The sequence below is a fragment of the Pelophylax lessonae genome, assembly GCF_965119305.1.
Source record: "Pelophylax lessonae genome assembly, chromosome: 2".
NCBI lineage: Eukaryota > Metazoa > Chordata > Amphibia > Anura > Ranidae > Pelophylax > Pelophylax lessonae.
The window spans coordinates 405519437-405533545 of NC_138769.1; positions in this window are offsets into that span (position 1 = coordinate 405519437).

A 14109-nucleotide genomic window follows, 5' to 3' on the forward strand; every position below is an offset into this window, starting at 1 on the left:
TTAAAAATAAACCGATAAAAGAGAAGTCGAATAGTATATAAAGTATAATGATATACAGTATATATATATATATATATATATATAAATATACACCTAGGTCAGGACTGCAAACGCCCATTATGTAACTCAACATGGAGACCCTAAAGAGTTTTGATTCATACAGTCCCTTAATAATATGATACCTGAATTAGAGTTTGACATGCATTGGATGCTAGGGTTTACAGGAAAACTGATGTAATAGAGCCAAATTTATTTGTGAAGCCAACATATTGTAATTAGAGTTGAGCGGACACCTGGATGTTCGTGTTCGGCGGGTTCGGCCGAACTTGAAAAAAAAGTCTGGGTCCGTGTCCCGGACTTTTGCCGAACTTTTCCCGGACACCGAACCCCATTGAAGTCAATGGGGACCCGAACTTTCAGGCACTAAAATGGCTCTAAAACACCAATGGAAAGGGCTAGAGTGCTGCAAATGGCAGCAAAACGTAGTTAAGAGCATGGCAAGTGCTCTGCAAACAAATGTGGATAGGGAAATAACTTAAAACAACAAAAAAAAACAGAAAAATAAAACAATGTTCTTCATCTCTGAAGGACGAGGCCCATATGGAGTAGGAGGGAGATTGAGGTGGTGGTGGATGTGGCGGTGTCATAGGCGTGCGCACAGGGTGTGCCGGGTGTACCTGGGCACACCCTAATCACCTAGGGCACATTAGCATTATCGCTCTGTTTGCCAGTGAGGAGATGGGAAAGATCTCCCTCGGACCTGCTCTGCTCTATTTCTCTTTGCCAGCAGGGAGAGTAATGTATCGGGGCCATGTACATGTAGGCAAACACATGCATGTGTATTTAAACTTTGGGGTGCACACCCTAATGCAATAGGCTGCGCACACCTATGGGCGGTGTAGGTGGAAGCGGCGGTGGAGGAGGACCAGATCCGGTTTAAGAGCATCATGGGCTTGGTGCTGAGGATTTTGAAGGGCCTTAAGGGCTGTGCCTTGGCATGCACCCAGAGGAGGAAGGGTGCAGCCATGCATGCCTAATTCAACATGGGATGCTGTCTCTGAAGCCCATAAACACATCCATGCATCGGCAACTGTCCTTCCTTGTCCGGCCTTCGTGCTGTGTGGGGAGGTTCTGAGGGAGCTGCCTGGGGAAGCGAGCATAGAAGCCAGACTTCTGTGTTTACAAGTGACAGAAGAGCGGTAACAGTGAATATGGCCAACCCGGGGCCTATATTAAGGTAGGGGCCTGGAGCTGCAGCTCCAATAGCCCCTATGTTAATCTGGCCCTGAGGAGGACGAGGTAGCCAACACTGCTTTTTTTCAGAAATTTTAAATGAGGGTACACCCCAAAAGAGTGAGAAAGAGCAAAAATAGAACAATGCCTGGGTAAGGTCGGTATCCATCGCTATTATGCACAAGGTACGGAAAAGTCCCGTGGGATCCATGCCTGGTTCATTTTAATGAACGTGAGCTTGTCCACATTGTCTCTGGACAGGCGGCTGCGCTTGTCTGTGATAACGCCCCCAGCCGTGCTAAATACCCACTCAGATAATACACTGGCTGCAGGGCACGCCAGCACCTCCAAGGCGTAAAGGGCAAGCTCAGGCCATGTGCCCAATTTGGAGACCCAGAAGTTGAAGGGGGCAGACCCGTCATTCACTACATGTAAGCGTGTGCACACATACTGCTCCACCATGTTGGTGAAATGCTGCCTCCTGCTAAGACGTTCCATATGAGCTGCTGGTGCTGCTGTTTGTTGTGGCATGCTGACAAAGCTTTTCCACATTTCGGCCATGCTAACCCTGCCTTCTGAGGTGCTGGCGGTGCCCTGGTTGCGTTGGCGACCTCTTCCTCCTCCTCCTCTTCCTCCTCTGCCTTGTGCTTCCACTGTGGCCCCGCTGTCAGGTGGGAATGCCAGCAGCATCGCGTGTACCCGCGTGCACTTGTACTCGCGCATCTTGCGATCGCGCTCCAGTGAGTGAATTAAGGATGGTACGTTGTCCTTGTAACGGGGATCCAGCAGCGTGGCCACCCAGTAATCAGCACAAGTTAGAATGTGGGCAACTCGGCGGTCATTGTGGAGACACTGCAGCATGTAATCGCTCATGTGTGCCAGGCTGCCCAGAGGCAACGAAAGGCTGTCCTCTGTGGGAGATGTATCGTCTGTGTCCTCTGTATCCCCCCAGCCACGCACCAGGGATGGCCATGAGCTGGCCTGGGTGCCACCCTGCTGTGAACATGGTTCCATCTCCTCCTCCATCTACTCCTCCTCATCCTCATCATCCTCCAGAACTGTGCCCCTGCTGGACAATTGTGTCCCTGGCGTTTGTGTGTGCAGGAACCCACCCTCGGAGCCCCTTGCGAATGACTGCCCTGAAAGCCTAGGAAATGTTACCTCTTCATCCTCCTCCTCCTCCTCCTCATCCTGTGCCACATCCTCTTCCATCATTGCCCAAATAATTTTTTCAAGGAGGCATAGAAGTGGGATAGTTAAGCTGACAACGGCGTCATCGGCACTGGCCATGTTGGTGGAGTACTCAAAACAGCGCAACAAGGCACACAGGTCTCGCATGGAGGCCCAGTTATTGGTGGTGAAGTGGTGCTGTTCCGCAGAGTGACTCACGCGTGCGTGCTGCAGCTGAAACTCCACTATGGTCTGCTGCTGCTCGCACAGTCTTTCCAGCATGTGCAAGGTGGAGTTCCACCTTGTGGGCACGTCACATATGAGGCGGTGAGCGGGAAGGCCGAAGTTACGCTGCAGCGCTGACGGGCAAGCAGCAGCAGGGTGAGAACGCCGAAAGTGCGCACAGATGGCCCGCACTTTCTGCGGCAGCTCTGACATATCGGGGTCATTTTTAAGGAAGCTCTGCACCACCAAATTCAGCACATGCGCCAGGCATCGCACACCACCAGGCCGGGCTTGAGGCTCGCTGGCAGCAACCACTCATTTGTCTGCTGTTCCATGCTCCTCCACAACTCCTGCGCGGTGTGCGGTTTTTCCCCCAAACAGGCAAGTTTTAAAACTGCCTGCTGTCGTTTACCCCTGGCCGTGCTGAAGTTGGTGGTGAAGGTGTTACGCTGACCGGATGAGGAGGCGGTAGAGGATGAGGAAGCGGAGTAGGAGGAGTTAGGAACAGGAGGCAAACTGAAGCGCCCTGCAATCCTCGGTGGTGGAAGGACATGCGCCAAATTGCTATCTGCCTCAGGCCCATCCGCCACTGCATTTACCCAGTGTGCCGTTAGGGAGATATAACCCCCCTGACCGTGCTTACTGGTCCACGTATCGGTAGTTAGGTGGACCTTGCCACAGATGGCGTTGCGCGGTGCACACCTGATTTTTTTTCCCCCACTTGGTTGTGCAGGGAAGGGATGGCTTGCCTGGAAAAGTAGTGGCGGCTGGGCACGACGTACTGTGGGACAGCCACCGACATAAGGTTTTTAAAACTGTGTGTCTCCACCAGACGGAATGACAGCATTTCAAAGGCCAAGAATTTTGAAATGCTGGCATTCAGGGCCAGGGATCGCGGGTGGGTAGGGGGGTACTTCCTCTTCCTCTCAAGTGTTTGGGAGATGGAAAGCTGAACGCTTCCACGGGACATTGTGGAGATGGTTGGTGACCCAGGTGGTGGTGTTGCTGACAGATCGTCTGTTTGCGGGGTGGCAGGTGCCGGTATCACTACAGATGTGGATGGAGTGGCCGAGACTGCAGCAGAAGAGGAAGCAGGATGAGCCAGAGACGTTTCTTGGTTTTGAAGGTGTCTACTCCACTGCAGCTCATGCTTTGCACTTAGATGCCTGATCATGCAGGTTGTGCTCAGGTTGAGAAGGTTTATGCCTCGCTTCAGGCTCTGATTGCACAGGGTGCAAACCACTCGTGTCCTGTCATCAGCACATTTTCTAAAGAACTTCCACGCTAGAGAACTCCTTTGAGCTGGCTTTGGTGCGCTCGTTCCCTTGCTGCGTTGGGCAGTAGCAGGCCTAGTGTCTAGGGCACGGCCGCTCCGCTTCTGCACCCTGCTCCCTCTTCTGCTGTGCTGATGGCTCTGTGCGACCACCGCCTCTTCCTCCAAACTACTCAGGTCACCTGCATGACCTTCATTCCATGTGGGGTCGAGGACCTCATCGTCATCCACATCATCTTCCACCCAGTCTTCACCCCTGCCCTCCTTGTCGGTCTCCACAATTCTGAACACCGCAGCAGTTGGCACCTGCGTTTCGTCATCATTGAAGACGTGCTGCGATGGTCCTTGCATGTACTCATCTTGAGAAATAAGTGGTTGGGCATCTCTGCACTCAATCTCTTCCACTTATTGGGCAGGGCTAGGTGGATCGCCCTAGGAAACCCTGCTGACAGAGTCATCAAAAAGAAGAAGAGACTGCTGTATGGTTTGGGGCTCAGACTGCTTGCCTGATTTGCAAGGGGGTGAGGTGAAAGACGGTTGGACATCCGCTGCAGGTGCCAACTCTGACCTTTCTGCAGTAGACTGAGTGGGAGACAATGTGAAGGAACTGGAGGCACTGTCAGCAGCAAACCAATTTACTATCGCCTCTACTTCTTCTGGCCTCATCACTTCTAGAGGCGTATGATGCCCTACCAAATACTGATGCAGGTTCTGTCGCCTACTAACACTTGAGGAAGGTGTTTCACTTGTGCGTGTAGCTGGCACAGATCGACCACGTCCTCTCCTTGCAACAGGAGCTCTACCAGCAGCACCACGACCCAGGACACGGCCCCTATTTGACAGTCTCCTCATATTTCTGTAATTTATGATCTTGCCCTAGAAAGGTGTTTATTGAATAGCGGAACAAAACAACAACAGTATCGCACGGGTGTATCTCACAGTCAAGTATGCAAACTATGCCGCAATTTAATGTTTTTTACCCCAAAAGGGTGTATATTGAATAGCGGAATAGGAAAAAGGATAAAAAACGGTGTATCTCACACGTACCGATACAGACTATGCCGTAATTTAATTTTTTACACTCCAAAAGGGTGTATATTGAATAGCGGAATAGGAAAAATTTTATAATACGGTGTATCTCACACGTACAAACACAGACTAGGCCCCGATTACAATTTTTTGTACCCTAAAGGCAGGATGAGGAAGAGGAGTAGGAGGAGTTGGGAACAGGAGGCAAACTGAAGCGCTCTGCAATCCTCGGCGGTAGAAGGAGATGCGCCAAACAAATTTAAAAAGGTGTATCTCACATGTACCGATACAGACTATCCCGCAATTTAATTGTTTATACCCAAAGGTTTTTATTGAATAGCGGAATAGAAAATATTATCAAAAAAAGGTGTATGTATCTCACACATACAGAACCAGACTAGGCCCCAATTACTATTTTTTGTACCCCCAAAGGCAGGATGAGGAGTAGGAGGAGTTTGGAACAGGCAGCACCCTCAAATCCTCGGAAGTATGAGATGCACCCCAAAAATTGGAAAGGTGTATCTCACACGTACTGACACAGACTATGCCGTAATTTTATTTTTTACACTCCAAAAGGGTGTATATTGAATAGCGGAATAAGAAAAATTTTATAATACGGTGTATCTCACATGTACAAACACAGACTAGGCCCCGATTACAATTTTTTGTACCCTAAAGGCAGGATGAGGAAGAAGAGTAGGAGGAGTTGGGAACAGGAGGCAAACTGAAGCGCTCTGCAATCCTCGGCGGTAGAAGGAGATGCGCCAAACAAATTTAAAAAGGTGTATCTCACATGTACCGATACAGACTATCCCGCAATTTAATTGTTTATACCCAAAGGTTTTTATTGAATAGCGGAATAGAAAATATTATCAAAAAAAGGTGTATGTATCTCACACAAACAGAACCAGACTAGGCCCCAATTACTATTTTTTGTACCCCCAAAGGCAGGGTGAGGAGTAGGAGGAGTTCGGAACAGGCAGCACCCTCAAATCCTCGGAAGTATGAGATGCACCCCAAAAATTGGAAAGGTGTATCTCACACGTACCGACACAGACTATCCCTCAATTTAATTGTTTATACGCAAAGGTTTTTATTGAATAGCGGAATAGAAAATATTATCAAAAAAAGGTGTATGTATCTCACACGTACAGAACCAGACTAGGCCCCAATTACTATTTTTTGTACCCCCAAAGGCAGGATGAGGAGTAGGAGGAGTTCGGAACAGGCAGCACCCTCAAATCCTCGGAAGTATGAGATGCACCCCAAAAATACGAAAGGTGTATCTCACACGTACCGACACAGACTATCCCGCAATTTAATTGTTTATACCCAAAGGTTTTTATTGAATAGCGGAATAGAAAATATTATCAAAAAAAGGTGTATGTATCTCACACGTACAGAACCAGACTAGGCCCCAATTACTATTTTTTGTACCCCCAAAGGCAGGATGAGGAGTAGGAGGAGTTCGGAACAGGCAGCACCCTCAAATCCTCGGAAGTATGAGATGCACCCCAAAAATACGAAAGGTGTATCTCACACGTACCGACACAGACTATCCCGCAATTTAATTGTTTATACCCAAAAGTTTTTATTGAATAGCGGAATAGAAAATATTATCAAAAAAAGGTGTATGTATCTCACACGTACAGAACCAGACTAGGCCCCAATTACTATTTTTTATACCCCCAAAGGCAGGGTTGAGGAGTAGGAGGAGTTCAGAACAGGCAGCACCCTCAAATCCTCGGAAGTATGAGATGCACCCCAAAAATTGGAAAGGTGTATCTCACACGTACCGACACAGACTATCCCGCAATTTAATTGTTTATACCCAAAGGTTTTTATTGAATAGCGGAATAGTGTAACGCTCCTGCGTTTTACGTATGATGTGGATTTTCAGCTGCAGAAATATTCCACTTCAGTAGTCATGTAGAGAAACGCTGAGACACCATTCCCAACTCTCAATGACTCATGTGTGGATGATCTCAATTCAGCAAGTAAATACACACACTCAATAAGATGTTTCCTAGAGTGACTTATGTATATAGTAACACAGTGATGATAGGCTGAAGAGACAGGTTGGGTAGAGATGGTAGATGACAGACACTTGAAAGGAAATGTTCTTGAAAGTAAGATAGTAGCAGATGGGATGCAGATAGGTTTAGCAATCATGTATGGTAGTAGATGACAGAGTAGCAGGTGGACATACAAGAGAGATCAACCCAGTGCAAGAACAGGTGGTAGTAGGCTCAAGAGCTAGCAATCTTAGATAATGCAGATGTAGTAATAGTCCTTAGTATGCAGAGCTAGATAGTGTAAGCTTTAGTATAAAGGTTATAGAGGTTTCCCCTGTGGGGTACTTATCACTAATAGCAATGTAGCAGAGGAGAGGTTCGGCAAGAGCGGATGATCCGGTAGCGGGATACAGGGATCAGCGCAGCGTGGTTCCGACAGCGAAGTATGCTTGCAAGCATGTGAGCTTCAAGACAGGTTAGCATCAAGGCACAAAGCAGTTTGAACGAACACATGTGAGTGAGAGCCGGCGATCTAAATAGCCATCCAGTCCGGCGCTCAGTGATGACAGCATCAGTCTTAAAGGTGTATGCGCACCTTACCAAAAGAGAATGGTGGGGCGCATACACTTATGAAAGAGTAATTAGGGTACCCAAAGGTACCAGAACATTACAGTACCCCCCCCCCTTAAGGCCGGCTCCTGAAGGCCTCTGGAGCTGGTTTGTCTGGGTACTTCGCATGAAAATTGCGGATTAATCTAGAGGCATGTATGTCAGAGGTGTTTAGCCAGGTGTCGTCTTGGGGCCCATAGTTCTTCCATCGAACCAAGTACTGAAGTCTTCCTCTGTGGATACGAGAATCCAGAATCTCTTTTATCTCATGGGGCTTCAGTAGCGACACATGGAAAATGGGATGTATTTTGAGGTCTATTGGCAATGTAAGCTGTACTGCAGCTTTTCCAATAAGTTTCTTGATTGGGAAAGGTCCCAAGAACAGAGGTCCAAGCTTTTTGCTAGGGATTTTAAGTCTTAAATTTTTTGTTGAGAGCCAAACGAGGTCCCCGATAGCGTACTGAGGAGAAGGTCTTCTGCGAAGATCATAGTACTTCTTTTGTTGACTATGAGCGTGTGCAATGGTAGTATTAAGCAAACCCAGAGAGTCCTTTATTTGGGTAAGATAGTCTGAGGCTACTGGGTTATTTGAAGGAAGGATGCGTGGTGGAAGAATAGAGGGATGAAACCCATAGTTCAAGTAGAACGGACTCTGCTTGGTCGTACTGTGGGTTGCGTTGTTGTAGGCAAATTCTGCCAGAGGGAGAAGATCCACCCAATCATCCTGTTGGTAAGAAGTGTAACAACGTAAATATTGCTCGATGCATTGGCTGACTCTTTCAGTCTGTCCGTTGGTTTGTGGATGGTAAGGAGAAGTGAGCTTCCGCTCGATCCGTAGTATGTGACATAGTTCTTGCCAGAACTTGGAAATAAATTGTGATCCACGGTCAGACAGAAGAGTTTTTGGGATACCATGTAACTTAAAGACATGTTTCATCAGGACTTCTGCCGTTTGTTTGGACGAAGGTAGTCTGCGAATAGCAATGAAATGTGCCATTTTTGTCAGATGGTCCACTGACACTAAGATGGTATTAGGAGGATTAAGGAGGCAATTCCACTATAAAGTCCAAGGACACAACTTCCCATGGAGTTTGGGGTATTGGTAGACTGCATAGTAGACCGGATGGTCTCGTAGTGTCAATTTTGGACCTGGCACAGACATTGCATGAAGAGACGAATTTTTGTATAGATGTTTTCATGTCAGGCCACCAGAATTGTCTGGTAATCAGATTAAGAGTCTTTGTCATACCCATATGTCCTGCCATAGGCACATCATGCGATAATTCCAAGATCTTGGTGCGTATGGTAGGTGGTATGTAAAGTTTGTCGTTGTAGTAGAGGAAGCCTTCTGCATCAGTATTTAGTTGTGGTGGGGGTGAATCCAAACTTATACCATGCAAAACCTCTTCCTTCAAGGAACAGACAACTCCAATAATGCGTTTGAGAGGTATTATAGGAACGGAAGGGATTTCAAAGTAGTTTTCTTCAGTTAGTCGTGATAGTGCATCCGCCTTTTTGTTCTTATCTGCAGGTGTGTAGGTCACTAGGAAGTTAAACCTTAGAAAGAATAGTGACCATCGGAGCTGTCGGTGAGAGAGAGTTTTGTTAGTCTGAAGATATTGGAGATTTTTATGGTCCGTGTATATAAGTATTGGTAATTGGGTGCCTTCGAGTAGATGTCGCCAATTCTCCAGAGCCAATTTTATAGCAAGCAGTTCCTTTTCACCCACGGGGTAATTTATCTCTGGACTGCTTAGGGATTTAGAAAAAAAGGCGACTGGATGAAGTGGTGAAGTGTGAGTGGGTCGTTGGGAGAGTATTGCCCCTACTGCCATGTTTGACGCATCTACTTCCAGAATGTATTGGAGGGATGGGTCTGGATGGCGTAATATGGGAGCAGAAGTAAACCTTGTCTTTAACAGGTGAAAAGCTTTATTTGCTTCATCTGACCATTTGAATGGTTTTTTTAATGCTAGTGAGCTGTGTGAGGGGTCTCACAATGGCAGAGAAGTTTCTGATGAACTTCCTGTAGAAATTCGAAAATCCAAGGAATCGCTGTAGCGCCTTGCGTGTGGTTGGTGTAGGCCAATCCTGAATGCAGGATATCTTACTCATGTCCATCTCGATTCCTGTTTTGGATATGATGTAGCCTAGAAACAGTACCTCTTCTTTATGAAACAAGCATTTTTTCAGTTTCACATAAAGGTTGTGTGCAAGCAATCTCGATAATACTAGTCTTACATGTCTTATGTGTTCAGACAGGGATCGTGAATGTATAAGTATATCGTCCAGATATACCACAACACAGACATCTAGTAAGTCTCTGAAAATATCGTTTATAAATCGTTGAAAAACTGCAGGGGCGTTGCATAGCCCGAATGGCATTACAAGATATACGAACAATCCGTATCTGGTTCTGAATGCAGTCTTCCACTCGTGTCCAGCACGGATTCGAATGAGATTGTATGCTCCTTTCAGATCCAATTTTGAAAAATAGGTAGCTCCACGCTCAATGAAGCTCAGGGATAAGCGGTAGAGGATAGCGATCTTTTTTTGTAATAGCATTCAATTGCCTATAGTCGATGATAGGTCTGAGACTTGAGTCCTTATTGCGGACAAAAAAGAGTCCTGCTGCTGTGGAAGAAGTGGAAGGTCTAATAAAACCTTTCTTCAAATTCTCATCCAAATAGTCTTTGAGATGGGAAAGTTCATCCTGTGAAAGAGGATAAACATGACCGAACGGCAATTTGCTATTTGGGAGTAGATCAATGCTACAATCATAGTCTCGATGGGGAGGTAGTGCTTGAGCATTTTTCTCAAGAAAAACCTCAGAGAGATCCTGATAACATAGTGGTGCAATCTCATCTGTCACCACAGACAGGATCTTCCCGAAAGACGGGAGGTTACACGTACCCTCGCAATAGCAAGAGAGGAAGGCCAGGGTCCGTTCCTTCCAATCTATGGTTGGTTGATGTGTGTGCAACCAGGGAAGTCCCAACACAATGGGAAAGTGGGGTGAAGGTATTAGATCGAAGGTAGTGGTCTCCATATGAGACCCGTTAGTAGTGACTAGGAGTGCCTGTGTCTGATCAGTGATCGGACCAGAGGATAAAGGAACACCGTTAATAAGACTTACTGAGACAGGTTTAAGTTTATAAATAATAGGAACTTTATTTAAAGCAGCAAAACGTATGTCAATATAATTTCCACAAGATCCTGTGTCAATCATGGCCTTAGTAGTAATCCTGTTCTGGTCCCACTGTAATGTTAAGCAAACAGAAAGGTAAGGGTTAGTGATTGAAGTTGTCAATCCCCCTAGGAGGACATGTGAACACTCACCCTTCTTTTTGTAGACTAGGGGACAGACGTTTATCTTGTGATCCGGGGATGCACAGTACAAGCAGAGATTACCAGATCGTCTTTTGGCTCTTTCCATAGTTGATAAAGGTGGGCGTATGGTTCCTACCTCCATAGGAACGGGGTCAACGGCCGAAATCCGAGAAGAACTGGACAATGGCATTCCCATTTTCTCAGCCTTTCTTTCTCGTAGTCTTCTATCTATGGTGATACTGAGTTGTATCAATGCATCCAGGGTTTTTGGCAGATCCGCTCGGGCGAGCTCGTCTTTAACGGCCTCTGATAGGCCAAGCCTAAATTGGGTTTTCAGAGATGCATCATTCCATTCTGAATCAAGGGTCCATCTCTTGAATTCTGCGACAAAGTCTTCTACAGGTCTCCTACCTTGTTTCAAGGATCTTAATTGAAGATCGGCAGTACTCTGCCTATTGGGATCATCATATAGGCTAGTGAGTTCTGCTAGGAACAAGGCATAGGAGTTGAGAAGCTGGTCGTTTTTCTCAAAAAGAGAGTCTGCCCAGGCCCGAGGATCGCCTGTTAGGTAAGAAATAATAGTACAAACCTTAATGTGATCAGTAAGGTAGGTACGGGGTTTTAACAAGAAAAGTAACTCACATGCGTTTTTAAATTCGCTAAATTTTTTGCGATCGCCTGTAAATACCAAAGGAGGATTTATTTTGGGTTCAGGGGACTGAGCAGAGGTAAGTTGTGTCAGTCTAATTACCTGCTGTGACAGAGCCTGATTGTCTTCTTTTAATTCAGCAAGTGCGTGTATTAACGCAGTTACTTGCTGTTTTAATTGTGTCATCTGAGTGGTTATTTCTGCTGAATCCATTTGTGGTTCGTTCAATCTGTAACGCTCCTGCGTTTTACGTATGATGTGGATTTTCAGCTGCAGAAATATTCCACTTCAGTAGTCATGTAGAGATACGCTGAGACACCATTCCCAACTCTCAATGACTCATCATGTGTGGATGATCTCAATTCAGCAAGTAAATACACACACTCAATAAGATGTTTCCTAGAGTGACTTATGTATATAGTAACACAGTGATGATAGGCTGAAGAGACAGGTTGGGTAGAGATGGTAGATGACAGACACTCGAAAGGAAATGTTCTTGAAAGTAAGATAGTAGCAGATGGGATGCAGATAGGTTTAGCAATCATGTATGGTAGTAGATGACAGAGTAGCAGGTGGACATACAAGAGAGATCAACCCAGTGCAAGAACAGGTGGTAGTAGGCTCAAGAGCTAGCAATCTTAGATAATTCAGATGTAGTAATAGTCCTTAGTATGCAGAGCTAGATAGTGTAAGCTTTAGTATAAAGGTTATAGAGGTTTCCCCTGTGGGGTACTTATCATTAATAGCAATGTAGCAGAGGAGAGGTTCGGCAAGAGCGGATGATCCGGTAGCGGGATACAGGGATCAGCACAGCGTGGTTCCGACAGCGAAGTATGCTTGCAAGCATGTGAGCTTCAAGACAGGTTAGCATCAAGGCACAAAGCAGTTTGAACGAACACATGTGAGTGAGAGCCGGCGATCTAAATAGCCATCCAGTCCGGCGCTCAGTGATGACAGCATCAGTCTTAAAGGTGTACGCGCACCTTACCAAAAGAGAATGGTGGGGCGCATACACTTATGAAAGAGTAATTAGGGTACCCAAAGGTACCAGAACATTACAAATAGAAAATATTATCAAAAAAAAGGTGTATGTATCTCACACGTACAGAACCAGACTAGGCCCCAATTACTATTTTTTGTACCCCCAAAGGCAGGATGAGGAGTAGGAGGAGTTCGGAACAGTGTAACGCTCTGGCGTTTGTTTTAGTGAACTGGATTTGCAGCTGCAGAATTTCCACTCAGTAGTCCTGTAGAGATGTGTTGAATCACCATATCCAACTCTCCAGACTCATCATTGTGGCCCAGCCTGCTTCAGCATGCACATATACAGACACTCAGATAAGATGTTCCTGAAGTGTTAGTTTGTATGCGATAGTATAGAGGTGATGTGCTGAAAGGACAGGCGTGAGTAGTGATAGCAATGATAGGCACTCAAGTAGTAATGTTCAGGAGTGTTAGCAGATGGTGATAGATAGTATGCAGGTAGGTTAGCAATCATGTACAAGTAACAGGTGGTAGGGAACAGCAGATAAATGTACAGGAGATGCTAACTTAGTGCAAGGGTATAGATGGTAGTAGACTCAAGAGCTAGCAATCTATGTAACAGTGCAGATGATAGAAATAGTAATGCATAGATAGCAACAGTCTTTAGTATGCAAGAGTAGATAGTGTAAGTTGATAGGAAGGAATCCCCTGCGGGGTACTTATCACTAGTTGGTTTAGAGAGGTGAGGGGTCCAGTAATGAGATAAGGATCCGGTAGCGAGATACAGGATCAGTAGCGAGATATAGGATCAAGTAGCGAGATACAGGATCAGTAGCGAGATACAGGATCAAGTAGCGAGATACGGGATCAAGTAGCGAGACTAGGATATAGTTGGTAGTAGACTCAAGAACTAGCAATCTATGTAACAGTGCAGATGATAGAAATAGTAATGCATAGATAGCAACAGTCTTTAGTATGCAAGAGTAGATAGTGTAAGTTGATAGGAAGGAATCCCCTGCGGGGTACTTATCACTAGTTGGTTTAGAGAGGTGAGGGGTCCGGTAGTGAGCTAAGGATCAGGTAGCGAGATACAGGATCAGTAGCGAGATACAGGATCAAGTAGCGAGATACAGGATCAAGTAGCGAGACTCCGGTCTATCCAGATATTGGGGAAATAGCTGAAGGCTTCGGCAGCGTCAGACAAGGCTGTATAACAGGCGGTTGCATGAACGCCTTGTGAGTGAAAGCCAGCGATTGAAATAGCCGCTCAGAGCCGCGCCTAGTGATGACGTCATGAGAGTTAAAGGGACAGGTAGCTATATGCGTTCCACCTACCTGAATGGTGGAACGCAATGCGGAAATAAGAGGCTGGAAGGGTACCGAAGGTACCAGGATCTTACAAACAGGCAGCACCCTCAAATCCTCCTCGGAAGTATGAGATGCAGCCCAAAAATTGGAAAGGTGTATCTCACACGTACCAACACAGACTATCCCGCAATTTCATTGTTTATACCCAAAGGTTTTTTATTGAATAGCGGAATAGAAAATATGATATAAAATTGGTGTGATTTATCAATAGCACATGTGAACAG